Consider the following 26,729-nt stretch of genomic DNA (forward strand, 5'->3'; position numbering starts at 1 on the left):
TGTTGTTGTTTTCATTACTTTGATTATTTTATGCTAAGATGCCTTTATCACAACGTCCGCTGGCCGTTGGCCTCTGTCCAGTATTATCAATCTCTAGCGTATATCGGAGCCAACCATTTTGAAAACTTTTCTTTGTGTTTTAAGCGTTTCCCGTTTGTACAAAATACTTCTAGTAATTGTTTAATATAACTTCGTCGTATGCTAGGCAGTTTCGAGTCCAGAGTGGTACTCCATACCGGAAGGCGTTTTGAGACACAGTCATTCCATGTATAACTCTTAATCGCTTGTTTGAAGAGGAAAGTTTTTAATCACTGAGAACCATCTTGACTTTTGTTGGTTGATGCATCGAAATGATATTGAAATGCGAATCATCGGGTGCTTCATAAACTATATCGCCAATAAGTGCTAGGATGACCTTATCACAGATTGTAAAAGGTGAACAAATTGTTGTTCCCAATCTTTACAGTGTCGTTAAGTGAAGAAGTTGCCTCGAACAACATTATGTCAATGATTAGATAACTAACATCTGTGCAAGTGTTGAACGTTGTTTAGGTAGCATCGGAAAAGATAGAATTCAAGTATTTTAGCGTCGGGCACCTGTTTAGACTTTATCACAATCAAGCATTGGCATAGGCATAGCAAACTTTATCGTAGATTGTTAGAGAAAAATGAACAGTGTTAGTCCAATATCTGAGATACCATTAGGTTTGAAGGGGTTATTTTGTAAATAAGTAGATAATTAACGTGTTCATAGAAAGGAAAGTTGAATTACTTCACAGGGAAATGTGGTTTTGTTACCCACTTGAGGGTCAAGGGCTGCCACGCCTCTAGAAGGCGAGACCTCCTGTGTGTGATGTGATTGGGGTGCAGTCGAAGCATAGGCGAGTAGCGTAATTTAGAACAACATTGCAACCATACCAAGGAAGGCGGTTAGCTACAAGAGTCGGTTTCGGACTTTATCCCCTTGTTTCTTTTGCGATAAGTCGTGGGGAGTGTCGCTCTCGGCCAAGTGGTGTTAGCTATGCAAGGGCCAAGGGTTGCCATGCCCTGAGGAGTCAAGGCCCTCCTTGGGCAATACAATTAAGGTTTAGTCATAGTGTAAATAGCTGCATAAGTTAGAGTTTCAATGCAACCACACTAGGGCGGGCAGATTGCTTCAAGGGTTCAATTTTTGGACTTTATGCCTTTGCTTCCTTTGTGATGACTTATGGTTGCCACATGAGGGGACTTCCTGAAACCCCTTGCGGAAGGTGTCTATCTGTGGTTGGAGTGAGTACCGAGTTCGTTCTGTTTATGGCCATCGCATTCATAGGCTCAACATGGCATCCATGTTTGTAAATTAGACAAGAAACATACCTGATGTTGCCGGAGCCCCCAATGGTTGCCTGGGGGTGTGACTATGCTTGGGGTTGCCATGGAACATGAGTGCGCCTAGGGCTGCCAGGGCCTTCCTAGGGTTGCTAGGGAACTCGAGTTCAAGCCTGGGGTTGCCAGGGGATTTGAATGCAAGCCTAGGGTTGCCAGGTGATATGAGCGCTCTTGTAGTTTCCAGGGCCTTCTTGGGGTTGCTAGGGAATATGTGAGCTCGCTTGGGGATACTAGGGAATATGTGAGCGTGCATGGGGTTGTCAAGGCCTTCCTGGGATTGCTAGGGAATATGAGAGAGTGCCTACGGTTGCCACTGCCTTCATGGGGTTGCTAGGGAATATGAGAGCGCGCTTGGGGTTGCGAAGGCCTTCCTAGGGTTGCCAAGTAATATGAGAGTGCGCATGGGGTTGTCAGGGAATATGTGAGCGCACCTGGGGTTGCCATGGAATATGAGAGTGCACTTGGGGTTTCCAGGTTCTTCCTAGGGTTCCCAAGGAATATGAGAGCGTGCTTGAGGTTACTAGGGCCTTCTTGGGGTTGCTAGGGAATATGAGTGCAATCCTAGGGTTTCTAGGAGATAAGAGTGCACCTGGGGTTTCTAGGGAATAAGAGCGCACCTAGGGTTTCTAGGGAATAAGAGTACATATATGTATACATATACAAGAGATATACCCAAGGGTTAGTACACAGATTGTATTGTACAAAGCATGCATTGACAAAGAGATAACTTTATTGTATTTTCAGAATACATGGATATATTAAGACTTTATCACAAAGCCTCGGAACTTTATTGTAAAAGATACTTCATTACACAATACGAACTATTGGCACATGTATCAGAATTCCATCACTCTTTATTTTTAGGAAGAGTATGATAGATACATAAGAACTTGCAAAACATTCAAGAAGAAGTAGGTAATACATTCGATACATTCGTCTTTAGAGCAAATACATAGAACAATGATAACATATTTCGTACAATTTCTTTTCACTCAAAGTAAGGCTTCAACCAGTTTCCATTCACCATTTCATCCTCTTCCCCGGTGTCTGCAGTTTTTAACACATAGTAGCCAGATGGATGGGCTTCTTTGATCATGTACGGTCCGTCCCAGGTAGGAGCAAACTTTCTAGTGGATTTGCCTTGTTTGACATGGAGTGACATTTTGAGGACTTTGTCCCCTTCTTTGAATTTTCTAGGCTTTATTAGTTTGTTAAAGTTCGCAGGTAGGCCTTGTTTATACTTGATTTTTTTTTTGTAACACCTTTTCCCTTTCCTCATCGATACACTAGCTTTTCGCTGAGTAGCTGGTCCATGTCCTCTATTTTGAATTTCTTCCCCATCACAAAGGCTACGCAAGCGGAGACTGTCTGTATCTCTATCGATAGCACTGCTTCTTGACCATATATACTAGAGAATAGGGTGTTGCCTACATACTTTTCTTGATTGTGGTGCGATAAGCCCAAAGGGTTTTCAATAACTTTTTTGACCAATCCTTTTGATTGTCAGCCATTGTCTTGCCCAACATCCTTAGTAAAGTTTTGTTTATGGCTTCTGCTTGCTCGTTCCCTTGTGGGTAGTACATCGTTGATGTACCTAGTCTCGCCCCATGCTGCCTAAAAGGTCTTGGACTTCTTGATTTTTGATGGACAAGCCATTGTCCGTCAAGATCCTCATTGGAACTCCAAACTGGTGAACTATATGCTGTCTGAGGAAGTTTGTTATGTTTTTTGCGTAGATCGTTCATAAGGGTACAACTTCTGCCCACTTGGTGAAATAGTCAGTGGCAACTATGATGAAATAGTATCCCCGGGAAGGTGGGTGGATTTTACCAATTAGGTCTATTCTCTAGGTGTGAAAAGGCCAAGGGGTGATAACGGGATGAAGGTCATTAGTAGGTCGGTGTATTCTTTCAACGTGGATCTGGCACTTGTGACATCTACACATGTTTTTGAGTGTCCTCTGCCATAGTGGGCCAGTAAAAACCCAAATGCAGGATGTGATTATATAAGGTTATCTGTCCTTGGTGTGGGTGGGTTTGGAGCTATGGGCATCTTCTAGTGCTTCATCAATTTCTTCACTAGCCAGACACTGCAAGGGCTTTCCAATGTGAGACTTCCAATATAGTATCCCCTCTTGAAGGTAGAACCTCTTAACTTTTGATAAAAGTTTTCTCCTCATCACTGGGTCTAGTGGTAATGTGTTGTCCTCTAGGTAATTAACGCACATGCTCCTCCAGTCTACCTCTCCCACTGCGAGGCATTCTCTCCCATCTACTTCCGAGGTGCACCTCTCACAATCATTCTGTATCTTGGTCGCGTCTGTCTTCATCATAGGCCAGTAGTATCCCAGCCTTTGTAATCTTCTATATAACGTGTTGGTTATGTCCTCACAATGTGCCACATGGGTCTCGCTCAAGACTATATCTGGCTCCTTCAACCCCAAACACCTCGTTCTAACCCAATCTGCCAGTCGATGGTATAGAACCCCATTCACCAATTGAAATTTTAGAATCACCTTGCTATCCTACGTTGCCATCCTTGGGTTATTCAGCTTTTGCATTATATTATACCTCCAATCGTCTGTTGCGATCTCGTCCTCTTTTTGTACCCAGTGCCCCAATCTGTTGGTGGATGGTTCACAAAGGGTTTGAATGGTGATGTCGATTGGGTTTGGGCTGGGTTGAATTTTTTATCCCAGGGTCGCTAGCGCATCGGCGAATCTATTTTTGGCTCTGTTTTGGTGTTCAAATGTCACTTCTAGGTCACGGGTTAGTCTCGGTATCAAGGTTCTATACAATAGGATCGTCAGTTCTTTAACAGTGGATCTTCCATCCAGCTGACCTATCACCAATTTAGAGTCTCTTGTCACTTTGACTTTCTTAGCTTCGGAACCTCTCGCTATAGTCAACCCTAGGACCAGGGCTTTGTATTTGGCTATGTTATAGGAGCAGGGGAACTGTAGTTTGAATGAGTAGGCAGAGGTGTTACCTGTAGGTGATGTTAGTATTACTCCAACATCGATTGAAGTGCTAATGTTGCTTCCATCAAAAGTTAGGGTCCATTCACCTTCTTCAACTACTACGATCATGGAGAGTTCCCTCAGAACTTCTTCTGATATAGGAAAGTTATTGTTGGTGGGGAAGGCGGCTAAGAGGTCCGCTTCCGCTTGACACTTAATGGCCCGTGGTTGAGTGTACTCGATTGTATATTTGTTTAGCTGCTTCATCCACTTGACTAATCTCCTAGAAAGAGGGAGTCTATCCATGAAGAACCTTATTGGATCATTGCATATGGTTAACCTGACCTTCTGACCCAAGATATAATGCCTGAACTTCTGCACGGCAAACACTAGCGCCAAGCATTGTTGTTCCATGTGGGAATAATTTTTTTCAGCCAACTTTAGAGTCCTACTGGCATAATATATTGGGCACTCGACTCCTTCATCATCTTCTTGCATCAGTAGGCACCCTATTGCTTCTGAGTTTGATGTGATGTATACCTTAAACTCACGGCCATTTTTGGGTGGTGACATGGTTAGGGATTTAGATAAGGTACTTTTCAACTACTCAAAAGCTTTCTGATGCTCTTCTGTCCATTTGAACTCCACAGACTTTTTCACCAATTTCATTAGTGATGTGGTCATGCGTGCAAGTTCAGGGATGAACCTTCTAAGGTAAGAAACTTTTCCTAGAAAGGTCTTTAAATGGGACTCATTGGTTAGTGGTGGGAGATCTAGGACTGCTTTTACTTCGCTCTTGTCTAGGTGAATCCTGGCCTAGTCCACTCTGTATCCCAAAAACTTCCTAGACTGTACTCCAAATCCTGGCTTGATCCACTCTATTGAAAGTTTTGCACTGACTAAACACCTTTCTTAACATACCAGGATGATCTTCCTACTTCCTTACCTTAACCACTATGTCGTTGACATAACACTCAATCTCTTTGTGCAGCATATCATGGAAGACATTCGTCATTGCCCTCTAGTATGTGGCCCCAGCATTCTTCAGGCCGAAGGGCATCATCTTGTAATAGAAGTTTCCAATAGGTGTTCAAAAGGCTGTATGAGGTGCATCTGCAGGGTCCATGGAGATTTGGTTGTACCCACTATAGGAATCTAGGAAGTAGAAGAGTTGGTTCCCCACCATCAAATCTATCAAAACCTCTATATTTGGTAGGAGAAGTTCATCCTTGGGGCAGGCTTTATTTAGGTCCCTAAAATCAACACAACACCTACTATAAGGTTAGGATGGGTTAGCTTTGAGTGGTGTGCTAAGGTCAATTAACTAAGCTTGAGGTACTAACCTAAGTTGCCCGTTCTTCTTCTTTACTATCACTATATTGGCTAGCCACCGAGGGTGTGCTATGGGTTTGATGAACGCTACTTTTAGAAGCCGCTCAATTTCTTCTTTGATCTTCAAAGCTACCTCTAGCTTAAAAACCCGTTGGGGTTGCTTTACAGGCTTAACCTTAGGGTCTTACACAAGGTGTGTCTGGCGAGGGCCAAGTCCAGTCTGGGCATCTGGTTGTATGACCAAGTGAAAACATCTTGGATTTTTGTGAGAGTGCACATGGAATAGTCTCTTTTAAATGGTCTTTAGCGTTTTGCAATAAAGAAAGGTTCTTACCTTTCAATAGTGCGATTAACTTTTCTCTATCCTCGGCTCCTAATTTGGACGATATGTACAATGGCCTTTTCTCCGCTCCCTCTGCAGCCATGTTGACTTCTTCAAAGGGTTCCTCTACTATGTCCATGGAATCTCTCATATGTTTAGGAGGTGTTTGAATCTCATCACAATATTCTACAATCTCTTCTTTTTTTTCCTATTATCGTAGGTGAATTTTAGTATCTTTTAATTTTGCCGATGACTATGTACTAACACCCTTTTTTTTAATGTTGTACCTTTGGTGTTGGCAATGTCCGTTCAACTTGTAAGGTGTCCTCTTGCGATGAAATCATCGCGATGTCCTTTCATAGAGATGTCTCAGTGAAATAGTTATGGTTGAAACATTGTTTGTAGGCACGTTTTTATTAAAAGAAAAATGTCACAATTATCCCATTTAGGGTGCATGATTTCAAATTAGTGTGGGCACAATACACACAACTTGAGCATGGTTTCAGATGCACAATTACACATGGTAGATGTTTTGACAGCAAAGCCTATTGATGATAACAAACACTAATTCTATTGATTTAGAATAACACATCACACTTATAGAAGCCATATCATATCTTGTGATTAAACACAAAGTTATACCTTTGGGATGGCCTTTTTGGCTGCCGGTGACTCACCATCCTCGTAGTCCGCGATAATAGTGTAGTAGATTTTTCCATCGTCGCCAGTCACTCGTATGCATCTCGTCCTTTTCTTCTTCTCCAACATAGTCAGGGGATCGCTCGTAGGGTTTGACAATTGTACTCCCTCCACCTTGGCTATCCTTGTCTTACCTTCGTCAGCTAGCTCTGTTTAGTAAATCATGTCTTGCAGGTGAGCTTCTGACTTGTCGAAGGGAACTCTAGTCACTAGAATCCTAATCACGCATCCCTTGTGTTTGGCCTTGATGCATTAGTGGTATGTCAATGGGACAAGGACCAGGCCATGTATCAACGACCGCCCTAGCAGAGTATGATACACAGTCCTTCTCGAGATGACCTAGAACTCTTGCGCAATGGAAAATGGTCTGTTTGCTACTTGTAACTAGATGGATCCCTTCGTGACAGATGCATTTCTGTTAAAGTCGGTCACCTCCATAGGTAAGCCTTTGATTGTCTCCTATAGTATATTCATCAACTTCAGCGTATGGATGGAGATTAGGCTGACAAAACTCCTGAGGTCCACCATGAACCTTCTCATCTCAAAACTCCCACCCTTGTCGTAACGTATAAGGGTCGATTATGGTGGGGGTCTATGACCAACATGTTCTTCGGCGTAAATTCTATTCTGGTATTATCGGGCCGGTAGGGTTCCAAGGGCCTCTTGAAGACTTTCGCTAGTGCCCTGATGGCTAGCTTCCTCATTGACATGCTTGCTCCTTGCTTGCTGAAGAAGTGCTAGAGCTTTAGGCTTTGCTCTAGTTTTGCTACTAGCATGTCTGGTTGGTATTGGCTTGGTGACCCTACTACGTTAATACTCCCTCCTTGGGCGTGACCCGGGAGGGGGTCGGTCTCTATTTGTGTAGGGTCGCACTTCACGAACTCATCCAACTTTACTTTTTGCACGAATAACCTTCTCAAGTAGAAGCAATCCATTAGGTCATGGTGTAGGGATTGGTGGGAATTGCACCACCTCCCCCTGCGTCTATCCTTCTCTAGGTCATGGTGTAGGGACCAGCTTGTTCATTATTATTATTACTTCCTCCTTAGTGCAAGGAAAAGGAGGAGGGATTGGCAAATCATTCCTTCTACCCTGATTATCGTTTCGGTAATAAGGCCCTAGTCTGGGCCTTGAGTTATTGCGGGGCTTGCGGTCAACTGCATAGGCCTCGTTCCTACCAAATTGTCCCAGTATCAGTGCAGACTGGGTTGTGGTGCTCTTGATTGTGTACACTGTTCTCTTTGCACACCACCACAACTGGATGAATGTATCCACTTCGATGTTCTCGATGCCTATCCAATAGGCAGCTTGCATTCCTTGGATACACTATTCGACAAACCCCTTTTCCGTGGCATGTTCATCGAAGACTGAATGGGTCAACTTTTGAAACCTCATGATACAAGCCAAGAGGTCTTCTCCCAAACATTACTCTATGTTCCTTAGGTTGGCTATCATCAGCGTCCTCTCCAGGGTGAACCATTTAGACAGAAACCTTTTGGCCATTTTGGCCCACGAATCTATGCTCTCGGTAATAAGATTGACAAACCATGTGTATGTCGGCCCCATCAAAGACTTTGACAACTCACGAACTTTCAGGTCATCGTCGAGGGCGAAGGACCCCAGAGCATCCTCAAACTTACTGATGTATTCCTGTAGGCTTCCCCTTTGTCCATCATATTGCAGCCACTATTACAGAGGAGTGTAGCTAGTAGGGTAGGGTTTGTATAGAATCCTGTTAGAGTAGGGTTTCTATAGGATGACTGAGTCTTTGGCCCGGTTGTGGCTCTCTAGTACCAATTCCTGAGAACGACTATTAGAGTAGGGTTTCTATAGAACAACCAGCAAACTACACCGAGGAGCGAGCTGCCCGGATGGAGGAGACAATCCACATACCGGTTTTTGAGATTGATCTGGTGAAGACTCTCCAAAATGGTACCCTAATAAGCGAATTGCTCCGAACTCAACTAGTAAGTTTCCTACTTAATAATTTGGATATTTTCGTTTGGTTCATGGCAGAAATGCCTGGGATAGACCCTAGTGTGATTACTCACAAGTTAAATGTGGACCTTTTGGTCGGGCTAATTAGACAAAGAAAACACAACCTCCCCCATAGCGGTGGAGGATAGTCGATGAGGAGGTCGGAAAGCTTGTCGCCACAGACTTCATTAATGAGGTCCATTACCCGAGCTGGGTGGCCAACCCCATGCTGGTGAAGAAGGCCAATGGAAAATGGCGCATGTGCATTGACTACACCGACCTAAACAGAGCTTGCCCAAAGGACTACTTCCCCCTTCCCGGAATAGACCGCCTGGTAGACACAGCCTCGGGACATGAGTTGTTGAGTTTCATGGACGCCTACTCCGGCTATAATCAGATTAGGATGGACATAGCTGATCAGGATAAGATTGCCTTTGTAATTGAGCTCGGGCTGTACTGTTATAAATTCATGCCCTTTGGTTTGAAGAACGTTGGAGCAACTTTCCAACGACTTGTAAATAAAATTTTTGAACATTTGATTGGCAGTAAAATAGTGTTATGTTGACGACATGGTCGTGAAGACCCAATTTTCCAATTCTTTAATTGATGGTTTAAATGTAGTTTTTCAAATTCTAAGGAAATTTAATATGAAACTTAACCCGAACAAGTGTGTCTTCGGGGTCACATCAGTCAAGTTCCTCGGTTACATAGTGAACCAACATGGCATCGAAGCCAACCCAAATAAAATTGAGGCCATTTTAGAGATGAGGTCACCCCAAAAAATAAAGGAGGTTCAAAGACTCACTGGCTGAGTAGTCGCTTTTAGCCGGGGTGTGTCTAAATCGGCGGGTTAGTGCCTACCTTTCTTAAAGGCAATAAAAAAAAACGAAGATTTTGCATGGACTGAAGAGTGTTAGCTCGCGTTTGATGAGCTAAAAAGGTTTCTAAGTTCTGCCCCAGTTTTGACCTAACTTGAGGAATGAGACGAGTTGAAACTTTTCCTTTCGGTGAGTGACGAGGTGGTCAGCTTGATACTAATTAGAGAAGTAGACCGGGTCCAACGACCAGTCTACTATGTAAGCAAAGTTTTGTAAGATGCATAAACTAGATATCTCAACATCAAGAAGCTCGCTTATGCACTAGTAGTAGAAGCTCAAAAACTACGTCCATACTTCCAAACCCTTACCATTGTCGTCCTCAACAACAGACCTCTAAGGCACATTTTGCTTAAGCCCGAGGTATCAGGGAGGTTGATGAAGTGGTCAATCGAGCTAAGTGAATATGACATTTGGTTCGAGTCATGTCTGACGATCAAAGCCCAAGTCTTGGTGAACTTCATAGCAGAGTGCACGTTCAGCACGCTAGCCCCTGAACTGACTGATCCTACTAACACATTGGAGGCATCGACTAGTGCAGCACTGGTCCCGGGCAGGATAGGACTGACCTGGGATCAGGAGCCCTGGATCCTCCACATAGACAGCTCGTTTAACCAGTGAGGAAGTGGTGTTGGACTGATACTGTACGGCCTGAGCAAGGTGAAGTTGGAGTACGCTTTCCGGTTCAGATTCGAGGCATCGAACAATGAGACAGAATACGGGGCACTAATTATTGGGCTCAACTTAGCGAAGGAAATGGGTGTGAAACACCTCATAGTTTGTAGAGACTCTCAACTGGTAGTGAACCAAGTCAACAACAACTACGAAGCTCGCGATTCAACCATGGTAGCTTACCTGAATAAGGTCAGAGAAGTCCTACCACACTTTCATTCTTGCTTCATCAGGTAGATATCGAGGTCTGAAAATGCTAAGCTCGACGCCTTGTCACAATTGGCAAGCACTAGCGACAACACGATGCGAATTGTGTACATAGAAGACCTACCTCGGCCCAGCATTCTCCGAGGGGCAGAAGAGGTCACTCCCGTGTTGAAAGTAAAACCGAGCTGGGTCAACCCGCTCATTGATTATCTGCTCCATGGGACCCTACCGGCAGAATGTAATGCAGCTCAGAGGGTAGAGCATCAATTAGCTCGATACGTCCTTATTGACGGACGACTATATAGGAGGGAGGTCCTTCACGCTCCCCTACCTACATTGCTTGCGACCTTTAGAAGTCAAACTAGTACTTCGCGACATCCATGAAGGACTGTGCAGAGGACACTTGGGGGGTAGAACGCTCACCGAAAAAGCACTAAGATAGGGTTATTACTGGCCTACCATGAAGGCAAATGCACTTGAACTCGTCAAGAAATGTGATAAATGTTAGAGGCATGCCAACATCCTCCATCGACCTGCTGCTGATCTAAAGTACATAACCAACCTATGAACCTTCGAGCAATGGGGCATCGGCATCCTTGGTCCATTTCCTCTGGTAACCGGGCAGAGAAAATTCTTAGTCGTAGCTGTGGACTACTTCACAAAGTAGGTGGAGGCTGAATTGTTGGTAAGCATTATAGATCGGAATGTGCATAACTTCTTTTGGAAGAACATTGTGTGCCATTTTGGATTGCCCAAGGTGCTAATATTGGACAATAGGAAGCAGTTTGAAGATATCAAATTCCAAAATCGGTGTGCCAAGATGGGGATTCAGCAAAATTTCACTTCGATAGCACACCCGTAAGCGAATAGATAGGCCGAAGTGACGAACAAGGCTATTCTCCGTGGACTGAAAGCTCGCTTTGTGTAAGCTAAAGGGTTATTGGTGGATGAGTTGCCCAATGTCCTTTGGGCCTATAGGATGACTATCGAGATTGTGACTAGTGAAACACCCTTCAACCTCACATATGGAATAGAGGCCATGATTCCAGCGGAAATCGAAGTACCAACATTGTGGCTCGAGGCATACGACCAAGGTGCAAATGGAAACAAGCTCCAAACTAACTTGGATTTGATTGAAGAAGTACATGGCCTGGCTTATATCCGGACTACAAGTTACTAGTAGCAAGTAGCTCGGTACTACAATGCCCAGGTTAGGAAATGAGTTTCAAGTCGGTGACTTGGTGCTTCGCATGGTCATGGTACCTGAGCCTGGCGTGGGTAAGCATGGACCGAACTGGGAGGGTCCATACCAGGTGAGATGAGTTTTCGGAGAAGGCACATATGAGCTCGAGACTATTGAAGGAAAACAAGTGCCTCGAGATTGAGCTAAGACCTAGTCACCTCATTGATAATTTTGTATTTTGATGCCTTAACGACATCATTTTAGGGTTACCTAGGGTAAGCCTTATCCTCATCCCACCCAGATCAGAGGGAAACGATAAACTTCATTGATTGGTGTATTACTCTCCTACTAAAGCGGAACGGATCTAGACGTCACAGGGTGAAGGTCTTGGGAATGTTTCGCAAAGCCTATGACAATCCATCTATCTAAAGGCATCAACCCCCAGGACCCAGGTACACGTGATTATTTGCTTACTAGCTCTCTCTACACTCAAGTTTTTAGCTCGCAACCAAGATAGCACAATACTGACTTAAGCATCGGAGTGACCTCACCAGGTTAGTCACCCTGGGGTCTCTGATCTATTTTCTTATAGTTTGAACTAGCTCACTACGCAACCAGCTTCTAGGTCATCTTCCAGTTAGGAGCTTCCAGATCGTGCACCATGAAGGTTGATTCTACAGGCATCCATCCTCTATGATCAAGTACGAAACTATAGATTCTAATGTAAGTAAAAGGTGGTTAGCTAGGCTAGGGGGATGGTCTCCTTGAAGGATAAAGGAAGACTAGGAGTAGGGAATCAACCGAAGGGTTAGAGTAGAGGGAGTGATGAGACGGCTTGAGAAGGGAATCCTATGATGGGGTTAATCAATGATTGAATGGATGAATTTCGTTATGAGGATGATCCCTATTTATAGGGAAGGATCCCAAGATCCTGAAAGGAAGGATCCAAAAGCATTTGTTTTCTACTCGAAAAGAGAATATTAGATTTGTTGTCGGCCATTAAGGAGTGTTGCTAGGGTTTCACCATGTGTTCTTATGGGATCTCTTGAAGGTTGACTTTCCTTTCACCCGAGGATCCTCATAATCCACATGTTCTACTGCCTTTTTCATCTCACTTAATAGACGTGGCGTTCGTGACGTCATTATTTAGCAGGTAGCCTTTTATTAAACCTATGTGGCACCCGATCATGTGTGTAACCGGTATTTGGGCTCAGTTTTGGTTAACTGCGGTTCCGCAATGGTTCAGGGCTTATCATAAGACCGCATTTCTCCAGGGTTCATCGCAAAACCGCATGTATCTGAGGTTTATCGTAGGGTCACACACGACCAAGGTTCATCGCATGATTGTGCGTGTATAACATTCATCGTAGGTTTAATTAAAACTTGTTTTAGGCTCGTACCAAGCACGAATCCGTTGTGACCATGCGAAGAGCCAAGTGTTCATCGCGAGCATGCGATACATTATAAGTTCATCGTAGGCAACCAATGAACTGCAGGCCAATCACAAGCGTCTGTATGGTATCTATTTAGTGTTTTATGTGCTCCGAATGATTGAGTGAGCACTATGTACCTATGACTGCCATTTGTCATCTCCTATAGGAATAATCTAAGAAGCTTTTTCTAGATTTCTGTGTCATGGCCTCGAGGTCTGCTAAGTTAAGCATTAACTCCATGTTATAAGAGAAATGTTCCAAAAGTGTTTCGGATACATCCTTCTAAGTCTTCTTATTCTCCGCATATCTCTAGAAATGATCTTTAAATGATTCAGACTGTACCCTTTACCATTATACTTAATTTTCAAAATTAGACATATTGAACATTTTAGGTAACTTGGCATTGGAGTAGAGACAAAACTCCTTCAAATTAGTGTTCTTAGGTCAAGCACTCCTTTCACCTTTTGCATATTCTCCAACTTTTCTATATCATCCTTGAGTGAGGTTTGGAAGATAAGGGGCATAGGAACTTTGGGTTCATTATCATCGAAAATGGTGGTGATAGGTTGCCACTTAGATTGTAGAGAAGGGTTGAATGTGGCTTGTGGAGTAGGTTGAGGAACTGATTTGGTGAAGACAAAAGGGAAAGGCAGGACTGTGATGGGTATAGATGTAAGGTGTTGGCCAAGGATGGGGTAGACATTGTTATGGTTGGTGGTGGTGGAACGGACTGAGATTGTTCAATGCAATGAGTGGTCAATTAAGCTAACGTTTGATCTAAAGTTTAAGATAATCACTGCAGGGGAATGAGGCTGACATCTTAGATTCTGTTGTAGAGGTTATTGTTCCATGGTGTGGGCCAAATGACCGGGAATTGTTGACATGATCTAACAAGAGAGGTTATTTCTCCATGGCTGCAAGGCTACCAGTCTTCATCCTCTACCCATATAGGTCTCTCAAATTGGTGATTAGCTGAAATCTTTCAATCAGCCTCACTGGGTTTCTTGTCCCGATGGCCCTAGTGTACCGGTCACTCTCCTAAGTACAATAGGATTTTAGCATTTATATGACAATCACCACAAGAGATAACTCAAAATCATAAAAGTAAAAGTAAGCATGAATGGTAATCTTACAAATTCAAGATCCATGCCCAAAAACATGTTTATCATACACATGATAGGTGAATACAATCATGAAATATTGCATTACTATTGATTAGAAGTATCATGAAGTATTTCTATTCCTACTTGTGAAAAATCAAATTTCAATTATCCATCCCAAAGCAATACTTTAAACGGACAATGAACTGAAAGGAGTCATTTAATTGTTACTAAAAATTAACGTTTTAAAAAATGATCTAGAAATGGTTCCATTCTGGCCACTGATTTCCGGGTTGATGGTCTGATTGTTCGGTTCGAATGGATGGTCTGTTCTAACAAAAAAAAAATTAAAAAAATAAAAAAATGGTAAAAAATCATTGAACGGATCGACAGTTCGACCGCTTGTGTCAATGGGTTGTTGACTTTTTCAACGGTTTTTGGTCAAAGACCAGGTTTGAGTTAAAACGAAACTGGTTGCCTGGACAGTTCTCAGGCCAGCCGAACGGTCCGACTGTCCGAGTCAACGGCGTTTCGAAAACTTTGCTGAAAATAAATGTTCACACCAACTATTTTGGCTAAGACCTGATCAGTCTGGTGAGCCCACTTGTTGTACTAGAGGTTCAATTGAATTATTCTTGTAGCCACATTAGCACTCGGCTACCAGAGCAATTCCCTGCTTGAACTCTAAACCAAAACTCAATGTTAGTTTTAGAGAATAAAACCTATTCAAGGACTTCACTTAACAGCTTAAACTTTCATGTTGAATAGTTCTTTAAGATGGTACCAGATCTACTTTGACCAAGTGGTCTAGGCCATTAGGCCTATAATGGCCTATGATTCCCTCCTATACGAGTATTGCAGGCACCCTACCAAACCAGAACCTTGTGTCGAGACAAGTCTCTATGTTAAAAAAATCTATGATCCCTATGGGAGGATCCTCTCTTAGAAAGAGCATCAGCAATCTGTTAGCTGAATTAATCTCTTCCAACCAAAACCACAGTTTCCAAGGCAAAGACCTAGAATCACTCACAATATCACATAAAACTTTTGAATCGGTCTCAACAAAGACCTTACCAAAGCCTAGCGCTTTTACCAAATTCAAACCATCTAAAAGAGCCATTCCATTCTGAATAAAGGTTTATAGCAACACAGTAGTAGTTGTGGAAAGCACTGATAAATCCATTCTTAGCATCTCTAATCACACCTCCACCACCATATGACCTAGATTTCCAGTAGAAGAACCATCTATGTTAAGCTTGACATAGCTTCTCTGAGCTGGGTTGAGATGAATTACTTTTAAGCTATGCTTGGTTTGAATGAAAAGGTAGGGAAAGGAAAAGAAAGACAAAGAAATCTATACAAGGTTTGTAAAGGTTTTCTTACCTTTTCCTTCTTTTCTCTACCTTTTTTTTCAAACCAAACATAACCTTAACTTTCTTATTTTCTTTTGTACTGGGCTGTAAACCCAAACTCGCTAAGGCCATATTTTGGCTCATATCCAGCATACCCGAACTATTTGATCTCTTCACAAGTTCGGTCCTTACAACAAATACAAACCCACAACGTCCCACAGCACATTTCTGCCATGTATTGAGAACATCTCACAATGATGATATTACCATTTTTGGTATTATCATCGGGAAATATTCCCAATACACGGTAGGGATGTGATGGGATGTTGTGGGGGGCTGATTTGATCTCGATACGAATATCCTGGAGGTCAACATCCATACCTACCATTCCTTGAAGCAACTTCCAGATGAATGGCCTTGTTCAGATCATCCAACTTTCTAATTTGGAGGCCTCCCTCTCCTTAGTTGGACATGTCACCTTATTCTGTGCTACCCAATGCTTCCTCTCCATCTCACTGCCTAATGAGAACAATATTCTTCCTCCAGCCGAAAGCAACATTCCTTTCCAACCAGCTACTCTACTACTAATTTTTTCAATAATGTCATTGAAATACCAAGCTTCGATCCTTCCCTATGTTAAAGATCTGACTCAATTGAGCATCTAAAATGAATTAATCCATGCTCTAAAAACAACTCCTTCATTGAGAATTGGTTAGTCCATTTCTGGTCTACTTCTTGAAAATTATTCCTGAGAGGATGTTAATTATTTTTATAGTCATTAATTATTTTTTATTTTAATAATTTTATTTATTAATTAGTAGTTGTTAATTATTAATTATTAATTAATTATTTTTATTTATATTGTTCCAATGTTATTTTGAAGTTGAAAATTATTTTTTACAAGATAATGCAAATTAAACTCAACATTTACAAATAGTATGTTTTAGGAGTAAAATAGTAAAATCAGTAAATTTCAGATGGTAAAAGGTTGACCCAAGACAAATAAACTTATGAATTCAGAGTCTCTAAAAAGTAAAAAAACATCTATACCTCTTTTCAAACTTCAAACACTTTTAATATCTTTTTAACTTTTTAGATTTATCAAACGCCACTTGAATCTATCACCCAAGGCCATATTTTCCATTTACTTCTTGTTTTCTGCATAAAACCAATCATAAAATTAGAGGTTTTTCTAGAGCATGCTGATTGCTGATTGGGCTGGAGATAATAAATTCATGCATAGTGGGCCGGGTCAATCTTTTAAAAGCGACCCAGAACTACAACAGCTTTGGCTACTGACGATTTCCAGGTCAGCAATTAGACTGTCCGGTTCAAACAAATGACCTGTTTTATAACATTGGTGTATACACACGTTGGACCCATACCTTTGTATATGGAATGGAACATTGTGTGTACACACGTGGGATACACCTCCAAAGACAGATAATATGTTACTCATCACCACCACTCACGAGAAGATATGTGTCAAGACTTGGCGACAATGGCGTATGTGACTCAGCACTGCTCCACCACGTTTTGGCCTCTTCCCAGTAATATTGGTTGCAGCTGTTATCACTTGTCAGGCTGAAAGATAACACTCACACACAAGGTGGTGGGCCAGTGGAACAGCTGTTGGTATCTTAGAATTAACACTTAACCATCTCTTTCTTGACAGTACTCTTGTTATGGCTATTTTCTTTTGTAGCCATTCGGCTCTTATTGTCAATCCAAATGTTTTCTAAGATATCCCTACTGTTTTGGACAACATTATGACGTTGGATATTTTAAAATCCCACCAAAATAATTTGTTGTGGGAGCTGTTATTACTTGGTGATGAAGGAAGATTTGGCCCGACCTTACAGTTATGCAATACGTGGCAAAGGCAACAGATCGGCACAAAAGCAAGTCTAAGGCGCGAGCATCAAGGGGAGAAACCAGCGGTCAGAACTCCCTACTAGGGGCCAAACTCACCCTTGCCCCAAACAAGTAATCCGAACTGGCCTGCCTTGTATCGTTCGGGACATACTTCGCCGAACTGGCCTGCCTTGCAACAGTTCGGGACATACTTCGCCGAACTGGCCTGCCTTATAACAGTTCGGGATACACCTCGCCAAACTGCCTACCTTGTAACAGCTCGGGATACACCTCGCCAAACTGACCTGTCCTATACAGATCTCTGAACTCAAGACTTCGCCTCGCTCACCACTCCACACTGCCCTCAAGGCACCAAAACCAAATAAACCGTACTAGGCCTGGCACCGAGGAAGTCCGTACCCGAGGACCGCGCACCTGACGCTTGACGGCCGCTCTCCGAACGGCCACCTGCCACCGCCTCCTGACACCGCCATCTCCAGTTAGAGAGACGGCTCCGACAAAAGGCAGTCTGTCCCAGCAGAAAGGATGACACCCGAGTTGACAGATGCAAGGGTAATCATACCCAACCTGACAAGGGCGTCAGAGCGAGTGCACGAAGTGATTATAAAAGGCCCCCTACCCCCAATGAACAAGGTATGTGAACTTTGCGCTATCTGGTCTACACTTTGCCTTTGAGAGATTACTGACTTGAGCTTCGGAGTTATCACACCGGGTTCCCCCCGGAGTTCTCTCATCTTTCCCGTTTCAGGCTCCCCGACGCTCCAGCTCAGAGGCGAGTTCGTTGAAAGCTAAGACTAGCCGGATTGCGCTCCATCAATTGGCGTCGTCTGTGGGAATCGCTTCTAAAAGCCTCCCTCTAAATCTCTTTTACCTACCCTTCTTTCAAAAACTCCAACACCGAAATGGCCTCCTCTAGCAGTGCCGAACATGGAACCGAAACAACCACTACCGGAGAGCAACACCAAATTCCGGCGGTGTGCATTGGGCAGTTCACCATCCCCCTTTCAGTGGATGGGATCCCAAGTCTGAATGTGCCACAGGTAGTGGCACCTCTGAACACTCCCAAGTTGAACATTCCTCTTCCACTCCCCATCAAAACGAACTTCGCGGAACCAACTGCTGTCCCACTGGCACCCCGCCAAAACCAGATAGATGATCTGATGCAATGCATGCGGGCAATGCAGACCCAAATGCAGCAATTCCAGCAGCACCAACTCCAGCAACACCAGGTGTTGCACCACCTCTCCCAACACCATTATCAACAACAATTCCCTCAGCTATCCTTGAACTAGCCACTGCTCCCCGCCGGCACCCTGTTTCAAAGCCAGTCAAGGCCTTCCATCAAGGTGGACGACCTCACCAAGGAGAGGCTTCCCGACCACAGAACCCACCTAATAGTCAGGCCTCATCCCCGGGCCACAAGCAAAGAAAGATCACCCCCACCTCGCAGCTCGTGGGTGGGTCAGGAACCTCGCCCACGAAGTCACCCCGGTGCTCCAAGCCCGAGTTCCCACTCACGGAGAACCGCTTCAGCGCCTTAGCAGCAGGCCAACATTCCGAGCCCATCGAGCTCGGCAACACAGAGGCCAGTAGCGCTAGCATCAGGCCCACTCAAAGAAGGTGCCGGCGAAGTCGCCGAACTGCTACCCGTGTGCTACCCGAGCTCAGAGGCAAGGAAGAAACGAGCTCGGGCGAGGTAAAAACCATCCCCATTCTCTCAGTTCCTTCCCCCTTTTCAGCAGAACTTTTGGCAGTCCCCTTGCCTAGAGATTTCAAACTCCCTTCTCTAGACAAGTATGATGGGTCCTTCGACCCCAACGACCACGTCGATGCGTTCTAGTCGCAAATGCACCTCGCTAGGGCAAGCGAGTCATGCATGTGCATGCCCTTCACCACCACCTTCAAAGGGGTGGTCTACACCTGGTATCAGAACCTAGCTTCTGGGTCAATAAGAAGCTAGCCCCAGTTCGTGCAGATCTTCACTGCGCACTTCGTTACCAGCAAAAGGTGTCCTAGAACCAAGAAAAGTATCTTCGGGGTAATCCCAAGAGAGGGAGAACCCATCCGGAGCTACATCAAACGGTTCAATGAAGCATGTTTGCAGATCCCTCGGTTAGACCCTGCAGTACAACTCACCGCGGTCAAAAGAGGGGTGACACACAAAGAGTTCAAATGGCACATGGTGGCTAGACAGCCAGCAACCGTGGCCGACTTCCTCAAGCTCGCAGACAAGTTTAGGAGAACAGAGGAAGAGATCAACTAGAGAAACGAAGGTGAGGTTGAAAAAATAAAAAGAGAAGGCGAGCCCTCCAACCCCAGCGACAGAAGAGGCCAGAACCGAGAGGCGAAGCCAAGCCAGCCGTCCTGAGCTCCCTTAGTAGTTCGGACGGATTACACGCCATTGAACACAAGGCGGACCAAGATCCTGATGACGATCAAGGACGCCCCTTACGTAAAGTGGCCACCTTTCCTGAAGAGCAACCCCAACGAGAGGAACAAAAATTTATATTGTAGTTTTCATAAAGATCACGATCATAGCACCGAGCAATGTAATAATCTCCGCGACGAGATAGAAGGACTCATCCGTCACGGGTACTTAAGAAATTTTGTACATTATGACAATAGTAATAAAGCAGGTCGGCAAGGGGAGCACGGGAAGGATGTCCCCGAGCCGAGCAACAGACCGGCCAAAGCCTTGCAGCAACCTCCCCCAAAAGAAAGGCCAGTCCGGGGAACCATACACATGATAGTGGACGGTTCGGTGGTGGTAGGATGCACTTCGGCGGCAGCGAGGACGTCAGTTCGCGAAGCAGCCCGAGAGGAGCAGAACCCCCCCAAGAGGCCAAAGAAGGAAGAACCGATCTTTTTTACAGAAGACAATGCGCGAGGTGTTCACTACCCCCACGATGACGCGCTCGTCATAAAGCTAAGGATCAGCGACTTCGAAGTCTGGCACATACTGGTAGACTCAAGCAGTTCGGCAGACATCCTATTCAAATTGGCGTTCGACCAATTGCAGTTGCAGAAAAGCGATTTGAAACCCGCTCACACTCCTCTGGTAGGCTTCAGTGGAGAGGAAGTCAGGCCCTTGGGAAAAATAATGGTACCTGTGGAAGTCGGCACATGGCCGTGCACGGTAAGACTCAACCACGATTTCCTGGTGGTCGCGACCCCCTCCCCATACAACGCCATAATAGGGAGACCAATTACGCATATTATGCATGCGGTGGTCTCCACCTATTATTTGGCAATGAAGTTCCCCATGGACTTCGGTGTGGGGGTAGTGCGGGGCGACCAACTTGAGTCCCGCAAATGCTATGTTGCCGCCCTAAAGGGAAAAACCAAGGTAGCCGGCGACCTCGAACTAGAGCGACCTGCGGAGCAGGGCGAGGAACGAGCTTTGCCCACTGAGGAAACAGTCGCAGTTCCAACCTCGGCTACAGATCCGGCGCGAACACTACAGATCGGTGCCTCCGTCATGGAGCCTTTGCAATCTAAACTGGTGAGTTTCTTACTCCAAAATTTAGATATTTTTGCATGGTCCGCGACAGATATGCCCGGTATTGACCCTGGCCTTATAACTCACAAGCTTAACACTGACCATGTAGTCAGACCCATTAGACAGAAGAAGCGCAACTTAGCCCCGAAGCGCTGGAGGGCGGTCGATGAAGAAGTTGAAAAGCTCCTCGTAGTGGACTTCATAAGGAAAGCTCATTACCCGAGCTGGGTAGCCAACCCAATGCTGGTGAAAAAAGCCAACGGCAAGTGGCGCATGTGCGTCGACTACACCAACCTAAACCGAGCTTGCCCAAAAGACTGCTTCCCCTTGCCCCAAATTGACCGCCTAGTGGACACGACCTCGGGACATGAGCTGCTAAGTTTCCTGGACGCCTACTCAGGCTACAACCAGATCAAGATGGACCAGTCCGACCAAGAAAAAACCAGCTTCATTACCGAGTTCGGCCTGTACTGTTACAAGGTTATGCCCTTCGGGCTAAAGAACGCTGGCGCGACTTTTCAAAGACTTGTAAATAAACTTTTTCGGCCTTTAATTGGCACAAAAATTGAATGTTATGTAGACGACATGGTCATCAAAACACAGTTTTCATGAGAATTAATAAAAGACTTGGATTCTGCCTTCCAAATTCTGCGTCAATATAACATGAGACTAAACCCAAACAAGTGTGTCTTCGGTGTCACATCAGGTAAGTTTTTAGGGTACATTGTCAACCGGCGCGGTATTGAGGCCAACCCGGACAAAAAAGAGGCCATCCTTGATATGACCACCTCGAAAAGTAAAAGAAGTTCAAAGGCTAAACAGCCGCATAGCCGCTCTGAGCCGCTTCACGTCCAAGTCGGCAGACCGCTGCCTGCCTTTCTTTAAGGCAATCAAAGGCAAAGGGTTCGAATGGACCCGAGATTGCCAGCTCGCGTTCGATGAGCTAAAGACTTACCTCGCCACTATACCAACCTTAGCCAGACCCGAGGAGGGCGAGGTCTTAGAACTGTATCTCTCGGCAAGCGACGAGGTGGTCAGTTCGGTATTAGTAAAACAAGTAGATCGGGTCCAGCGGCCCGTCTATTATGTTAGTAAAATTCTGCAGGGAGCAAAAACAAGGTACCCGCAGATAGAAAAAATTGCCTACGCACTGGTGATATCAGCTCGGAAACTCCACCCTTACTTCCAAGCTCACACCGTCGTCGTCTTAAGCTCACTCCGCCTGAGGTCTCCGGTAGGCTGACAAAGTGGGCCATCGAACTCAGCGAGTACGATCTCCAGTACAAACCATGGACCGCAATTAAAGCCCAAGCTTTGGCAGATTTTATCGCCGAGTGCACTTTTAGCCACGAAGCCCAACAGGTTGAGCCCGAGGTCCCAGTTTGGGCAAACCCGGAGCTCCCGAGCCAATAGAGTCTGAACCCCGTGAAGTAGCAGCCAGTGTGGCATCTCTCCTGGTCAGGCGAAACGCGAACTGGGATGAGGAGCCCTAGATCCTTCATGTGGATGGTTCCTCGAACCAGCAAGGCAGCGGGGCTGAAATAGTCTTATGTGGCCCGGGCGGCACAAAATTAGAATACGCACTACGCTTTGAGTTCACGGCATCCAACAATGAGGCAGAGTACGAAGCACTGATAGCCGGGCTGAACCTAGCGCAAAAGGTAAAGGCAAAGCACTTAGTCATCTGCAGCGATTCCCAGCTCGTGGTCAACCAAGTTACGGACGAGTATGAAGCATGCGAGCTCTCCATGATCGCATACTTGGCGAAAGTAAAAGAGGTCTTGCTCAACTTCTAGTCACACTTCATCAGGTAAATCCCGAGGTCAAAGAACACTGAGGCCGACGCTCTATCCCGGTTAGCCAGCACAAGTCACAACAACATGAGAACCGTGTACATAGAGGATTTACCTCGGCCTAGTATTCTCGGGGGGGCAGAGGAGGTCGCTCCCATCCTCGAAGTAGAGTCGAGTTGGATCGACCCACTCGCGAGCTTCTTGATAGACGGAACCCTCCCTGCAGAATGCAATGCAGCCAAGAGTGTGCAGCGCCAGGCAGCCAAATACGTCATAATAGACGAACGGTTATACCGACGGTCCTACACGCTCCCCTACTTGCGTTGCCTGTGACATGCCGAAGCCGAGTTCATACTCCGCGATACTCATGAAGGCCTATGCGGCGGACACTTGGGGGGCAAAGCACTCGCCCAAAAAGCACTTCGACAAGGATACTACTGGCCAACGATGAAGGGAGAAGCTGTCGAGCTCGTCAGAAAATGCGAAAAGTGTCAGAAGCACGCCAATATCCACCATCAGCCTGCTTTCGACCTCAAATACCTTGCCAGCCCGTGGCCCTTTGCACAATGGGGCATCGACCTCCTGGGGCCATTCCCGCCAGCAACAGGTGGAAGAAAATTCCTAGTTGTTGCAGTAGATTACTTCACGAAGTGGATAGAAGCCGAACCTCTGGCAACTGTTATGGCCCGAAACATACAGAACTTCTTTTGGAAGAACATAGTATGTCGTTTCGGGTTACCTCGGGTACTAATTTCCGACAACGGCAAGCATTTTGAGGATATCAAGTTCCAAGAGTGGTGCCATAACATGGGGATTCGAAAAAATTTCACACCAGTCGCGCACCCGCAGGCAAATGGTCAGACGGAAGTAATGAACAGAGCCATCCTGCACGGACTGAAAGCACGTCTAGATCGAGCTAAGGGATTGTGGGCCGAAGAGCTACCAAGTGTCTTGTGGGCTCACCGAACTACAAAAAGCACCGCCACGGGAGAAACCCCCTTCAACCTCACCTACGACACTGAAGCACTGATCCCGGCGGAAATCGAAGTACCAACATTGCGACTAGAAACATACGACGATCGGACAAACGGAGATGAGTTACGTACCAACCTTGACCTACTGGACGAGGTAAGGGACCTCGCGCACATCCGGACAGCGGCCTACCAGCAGTAGGTAGCTCGGTACTACAATGCCAGAGTAAAGCAAAGAAGCTTCCGAGTCGGCGACCTGGTCCTTCGTAAGATTATGGTGCCCAAACCCGGCGTGGGCATACTTGGACCAAACTGGGAAGGGCCCTATAAAGTGAAGAGAGCGCTCGGGGGGGCATACGAGCTCGAAACCTTAGAAGGCAAACAAGTACCTCGAGCGTGGAACATCGTGAACTTAAGGCGATACTACCTATAAACCGCCAAGCGAAGTGGACGAAATCACTATAAGGTCCTAAGGGTCATGATACAGAGCCAAGAGGAACCTCGACGTAAACAAGCAAAGAAAAGTCGGGCATATTATCAGCTCGGCAAAAAATCAGTTCAATGCAAAAGCCTTAGCGGCAAAACAGGTTGCGGAAGTACAATAACCCGGACAAGAAACAGTGGCATATTATCAATTCGACAAAGAATCAGTTCGGGAAAAGGAACACTTAGGCAAAGAGATTATCTATTCCATTGCAAGAAACAGGAGTACATTGGCCATCAGAAGGCATTTCAAAAAAAAAAAAAGATTATCTTTACATGCCTGGAGCTACTTCTTTGCCATCAGAAGGCACTTCAACAACACCCAAAGGCCTTGCCTCTCCTTCAGAGTCTGGCTCGCCATCGGCAGCATTGGCCATCTCCTAAGTTATATGCGAAGTGGATATGACACTAACATCGAGGTCGGGGTACGTGTTCCGGATCATCCACTGGCTCAGCTTGAACCCCCTTCTGTAAGAATCCACCATCAGATCATCAAAACGCGGAGAGGCAATATAGTCTTCAACGGCCTTCTTCTTGGCGTCTTCAACGCCTTGGGAAAAAATCTGCGTTTTCTCCCTGATGTCCTCTTGAAGATATTCGACTTGATGTTGCAAGTCCAACTTCAAGTCCGCCATGTGCTTGACGACTATCCCCATGGCCTCGGCATCACGGTGAGACCTCGCCTGCCTGGCCATGGCGACGCGAGCAGCCTCTTCGGCAGCATAAGCGGCCGCCTCAGCAGCTTGGGTATTCGCCTCTGCGGCACGAAAAGCCTCTTCAGCAGCATAGGTGGCAACCTCAGCAGCTCGCGCCTGTCGCGAGCTCCTCTCCACTTGGCCTGCTAAGGCGTGAATTGAAGAATTCACCTACCAAAAGAAACAAGTGAGCAATAACAGCAAAAGCGATAGAAAATGAAGAAGGCAGACGAAATCTGACTTACCACCATAGCATGTGTTATGGCACGGTAGGCGACCTGGTTCAAAGGAAGATCGGTCCACGCCGCGATCTCCTCGGGGAAAGTAGCCTCCCTACTCTTCTGAAGAGTGTAGTTTGGCGTCAACACGCTCCTAAACTCCCCTTGAGCTCCCAAACCCGAGGGCCCAGCCCGCATATGAGCAGACCCAGAGTGAGCAGGAGCACTGGAGTATGCAGGAGCGCCCATATAAGTGGTCTCAGCGTAAGGCACCCCGGCAGCTTCATGCATCGGTGGAGTCACCTCGGGCTCCCTGAGCAGATCCTTCGGCATTTGGTCTGGAACTTGAGGCTCCTCATCTGGGGGCAGCTCAGTACGAGTTCGCTTGGCGACCCGCTTCCTCCTCTTTATGCCTTGGAACAGATGCCCCCACGAGTTCTCTCCGCATTCATCACACCTGCAGAAACGAGTTCGACATCAGGAAAAATGAAGGAACAAAGCCAGCAAGAAACCACAGAACTAGAATCCTACCCGAACTCAGGCCGGCCGCAATAAGCTTGGCCTCCGTTAAGTACTGATGGCACCTTAAACCTTGTCGTGCCCATTGCCGGAGGCCCTTCACCATCTCTTTGTCAAGAGTGACACCTAAATTAGGAGCGGCCTCACCCCACCCGGTCTGAAAGGGCCATCCTTGTGCACTTCGCACATCTAAGTAGTCCCGCTTCCACGTTGGGACCTTATTAGGAAGATCGTGCAGAAGCTTAAAGCTCGGGCGAGGAGAAAGGTAATACGCCCATCTTCCCCCAAGAAGAGAACCCGCTTGTCTCTTGAGCATCAAGATGGAGGAGAATATCTCTAAGTCTAAAGGGAAATTCTGCTCGCAAAAAAGGGAGACTGTCCCCACCAGGTTCTGAATAGAGATCGGATGAAGTTGGCCAATGGTGACACCAAAGTGGTTTATGACTTCGACGAGAAGGGGGTGGAAAGGCAGTCGCAACCCCGCAGCGAGTTGCTCTCAAAAAATCATGATCTCATCAGGACCGTGTTCCCAAGGAAAGCTACCCGAAGGAATGAAATATGTATACCCCCCAGGAAGATTGTAAGACATAAGTATAGATTGAAGCCCCTCGGGCGTCATGGTCGAGGGACCAAACCTGTCTAGCATCCGACCTTGGCGAGAGGTAGACGCCAAACTGCCTGAAGCGGCTCGGCCTACGGGTTCATAGTCATCCTCAAGTTCCGCCTCAGGATCACTAAGGCAGTCGGGAGATACGGCTCGGTTTGTAGAACCTACGACAGTCCTACTTGAAGAGTCGTCTGAGCTATCAAAGCTAGACATCGAGGAAAATAGGAGGATTCAGGAAGGTACTCATCGGAAGAAAGTTTTGAAGGCTCCGGAGACAAGAACAAGCCAAAAAACCTTGGAGGCTAAGTAACCAGCCTAGACGCCAGCTGAAAAAACTTGGACGCGAGCTCAATAGGCAAACCGCAGAAGTGACAAATCGACTGGGGTCCCCCACTATTTATAGCTACAGTAACCAAGAACCAGCAGTGCAGATCAAAGACGATCCGACGGCCCACATTCGCGCTAACCACACGTCCCCTGAGGTCGAGACGTGATTGCCGCACATCTTTTCAAAAAGAGTGAAACATCAGCGCACGTCTTTTTGAAACCGACATCGCGTCGATGCACACCTTTCTGAAACTGACAACGCG

The 26,729-nt window shown here is 45.7% G+C and overlaps 1 pseudogene; it reads left to right on the forward strand.

Moving 5' to 3' along the window:
* Positions 1-5,009: 5,009 nt before the first annotated feature.
* LOC148852657 (F-box protein AUF2-like) overlaps positions 5,010-26,729 on the forward strand; it is a 43,963-nt pseudogene continuing 22,243 nt past the window's right edge.

The sequence above is a fragment of the Nelumbo lutea genome, chromosome 5, assembly GCF_056320005.1.
Source record: "Nelumbo lutea isolate HS-2025 chromosome 5, American lotus-T2T, whole genome shotgun sequence".
NCBI lineage: Eukaryota > Viridiplantae > Streptophyta > Magnoliopsida > Proteales > Nelumbonaceae > Nelumbo > Nelumbo lutea.